Source organism: Apium graveolens, chromosome 5 (genome assembly GCF_009905375.1).
Source record: "Apium graveolens cultivar Ventura chromosome 5, ASM990537v1, whole genome shotgun sequence".
NCBI classification, from domain to species: Eukaryota; Viridiplantae; Streptophyta; class Magnoliopsida; order Apiales; family Apiaceae; genus Apium; species Apium graveolens.
The window spans coordinates 288,657,361-288,661,088 of NC_133651.1; the positions used below are offsets into that span (position 1 = coordinate 288,657,361).

The window sequence follows — 3,728 nt, forward strand, 5'->3', positions numbered from 1 at the left end:
ATCAGAACTTAAGTACGGGAGGACTTACAGTTAAGGAAGGAAGCTGATTTACAGGAAAGAAGATCGAGACTAATACAAAAGAAGATATGCATGGAAAGAGTTAAAGGACTGAAAGAATTGTATAAGATATCTGATTGATATATTTTAGGAGACAGAATTATATTCCATATCAATTAGAAGTTATCTTGTAACTGTGTACTATATAAACACAGACATAGGTTTACACTATATATGTTATCATTATCGAGAAGATCATACATTGTAACCTAGCAGCTCTCGTGATATTTATTCATCATTGAGAGAAAATAGTTCCATTGTAACAGAGTTTATTATATTGAATATATCTGTTTACTGTTACTTGTGTTCGAAATCGATTTGATTGTATTAAACACTGTATTCAACCCCCTTCTACAGTGTTGTGTGACCTAACACAGAATATAACTAGTAGTCTTTTATCCACTCTATAAATTGGTTAACTTCTGTAGTATAAAGGAAGATTCGCTTGGTTCTTTTTATAAGTACACATTGTTACATTGTTTTGTGTGCACTATGCAGGTTGCCTGTATAAACAATTGATACTTATTGGCGGGCTGATAGACAGATTTTTGTCTATTGAGTATGTTAAATGATGATTGTTCAATTTATATTCTTTTTAAACCTTTACTTTCTAGCACAATATATATTATTTTGTAATGTAAAACCTACTGGTTACAACTAAATATTTTAACTTCTTTAGGAGGAGGAAGAAATCTTTTATTGGTGTTTTATGCTGCATTACTCACTATAAACTAAGGTTTGCCAAATGAATCCATATTATGTCAAGTTTCTTCCTTAACTGGTCAGCTCTCAATAAAGATCCTGCTAATGATCAAACTGGATGCAATTTTCATTCTGAATACTTCGTCGGGATATATTATGCATATTTTTTGTCTTGCTTTGGGTTCTTACTTTCTTTTTTTATTCCTATTTTATAAAATTCATTTTGGATGTAGGATCACAGAAAAAGAGGTTGCTTTGTAGGTGTGATGGTTCATTTACAATAGTCGGTACAGGTATTTTTGCAAGAGAAAAATAGTTTAACGTTATTTTGATTTTATCCCGTATTTGATTGTTTGCATCGTTTGTTGCTTCTGTTTTTTATTTTGAAGGTTTGTGATGATTGTTACTTAGAGTCGACTCCCTGCCTAAGCTGGAATCTTATATACCAAACAAGAGTTAAGTCGGATCTTTCTGTCATGGGAAACTAACATTGCCCTCTTCCTCGAACACGAAAATGAATAAGAAGGGTAAACTTAATTAAATTATATTATTTCAATTTTCAGTCTTCTTCGCAGATTCCAATCAAATGGCCGTGGAGTGCAGACCACCTCCATTAATTTTCAGATTTCCTCTAAGTTGTTTAATACTGGTTCTTAATTTGAACATCTTTGGTTCTGTATCCATACATCTATATCGGTATGTGCTGAAATTTGTTTTTTCTTTTAAATATCATAGATGATTGCTAAATTTTTCGTTCTTTAAAGTTATCGATTTCAAATTATATGAATATTTAAGTTTTTATTGTTTAGCTTTAGAGGTATTATACATGTATCAAATTTTTCAACAACTATGTTTTGGTAGTATATAACTTAAGTAGTTGGTGGTGAGTGATTGTGTATGATTAATGAGAGAAAACTAAGAAGGTGGCAGTTCCACCGAAAGGGCCTGCCAAGTCTCAAGTCTAAGGCTAATAAATCAGCAAAGAAAGTGGTTAACCTATTAACATAAGAACAATGTATATGTTGCTTCTTTGCTCCTCTTTTGTATGCAATATTCTATTATTGTGGCCTTACAATGTTAGGTTTAATAGACTGAGTTTGCTATATATTTTCATCGTATTTTTTGTGTGTTTGAGCTGCTGCTGTTATTATTTGAGTGCAAAGTAGTATCTTTGCAGCATTATAGTCGGTTGTTAGATACATTTCCTTCTTAAGCATTAAACTTATCTTCACATATTTTTACGGTGGAAGTACAATTGTACTAAGTATGATCATTTCCTAATGAGATTATTGTCATTTAAAATTTGTTCCCAGTTCCCAATATCCATAAAGACGGATAATTGACTTCCCAAATTTCAGGTTTGGGATTTTTCCATCATGGGGTCTGTCTCAAAAGCTTTCCAGAGTGATAGGACCTAACAGAGCTCGTGAAGTGTCCCTAACAGCCATGCCCGTAACTACAGACCAAGCTGAGAGGTGGGGCTTGGTGAATCATATTGTGGAAGGAAATGAGTTGATGTAAACAGCCCAAGAATTTGCTCAAGCCATAATAAAAAACAATCAAGACTTAGTTCTCAGGTACAAAGCAGTTATCAATGATGGTCTGAAGAGAAACCTGGAACATGCACTTGCATTATAGAAGGTAATGATTTTGTGCCATTGCTTCCTATGTTTGCATCGTCTTCCTTTGAATATTCCAGGATTGAGTTACCCTCCATTAATTAACACAAACTATTAGCTGGTGCTTAAACAATGTTTATACTGCACAAGTGCACAATACAGCCTATGCTTCTGAACCATATAAGAGTGAATATACTAATGCATTATTGCTGGTTTGTTGGGGTGGATTATTCAATTGATGCATTCTTTGATGTATTTTGTAAACCCTAAGATGATGATTTTCTTGATGACATCTTCATGTAACCTATTGCCTATTCCCACTTCTTAATAGTACTCGAATCCCATAGTTAGGCTTAAAATGAAAACTGTCACACAAGAAGGTTTGCACTGTGATTGTTCAGGGAAACTTATTTCTATTAGTAGATTGGTGATGTTAGTTCTATTTTTGTTAATGTAATAGTAGTTAAATTCTCGTTGTCTGTTCATGTTGTGTTTTTTAGGAGAGGGCTCATGACGACTATAGTGGAATGACGAAGGAGCAGTTTAAGAAAATGCAGGAATTTATAGCAGGAAGGAGCTCGAATAATCCTCCATCCAAGATGTAGAAGGATACATTCCTTGCTCCTTGTACTGCATCAATAAGTTTGTTGTATCATCAAATTCAAATGATAAGATAGAAAAAATAAGATAAAATAGTTTTTTATCCTCTGTAAACTCTTTGGATTTACTAATAACATTAAAGGCTGGAATCATTTTTACACGGGTTCAAGTTTATCTCTGTTGCCGGATATACTGTACGTTTCTCCTACTAAAATGCTTGTTTAGTTCATATACTATAAACTTTTAAAAATAATATAAAGATGAGGACAGTTTTATACTTGGGAAGAGTATAAGGAAAATAATAAGATGTGTTTGGGTAAGGTTGTTTCTAATTGACAGTAAAATATTTAATCTTACCTTGTTGTTTGCTCAAACAGATAGTGTAAACACGGATGGCCAATGCATTTAAAGTATTGGTCAAATAAAGTATTGCTTATAAATTATATTTTTATAATTTCGGAAATCAGAACTATTCGGTTGAGATATCTATTTGTGATTTTACTTGGTAATTTTTGAAAATCAGACGATTTATCGATAATTTATCAAATTAATAAAATATTTTTAACTTATTTATCGACCATATTTCAAAATTCGACCGATTATTATAACAAATCTTTGCACCCAATTTTTTTATACTCGGCATGAGGTTAAAAAATATAAATTAGTAGTAAAAATCGTGTACTGTGTTGAAAATGTACTGTGTGGGAAATTTTAAAAATTAGAATATTTTAAAAGTGGAGATATTTTTTA

The 3,728-nt window shown here is 32.1% G+C and overlaps 1 long non-coding RNA gene across 2 annotated transcripts; it reads left to right on the forward strand.

The window, feature by feature from the left end:
• Positions 1-521: 521 nt before the first annotated feature.
• Positions 522-3,175, forward strand: LOC141661818 (uncharacterized). 2 transcript variants are annotated; one of them, XR_012550142.1, is made up of 6 exons: positions 522-616; positions 737-793; positions 993-1,052; positions 1,149-1,455; positions 2,118-2,400; positions 2,879-3,175. It is a non-coding gene; the product is annotated as an uncharacterized LOC141661818 (long non-coding RNA). The 2 variants fall into 2 exon arrangements; XR_012550143.1 differs by having other exon boundaries at positions 524-616; positions 1,149-1,286.
• Positions 3,176-3,728: the final 553 nt, after the last annotated feature.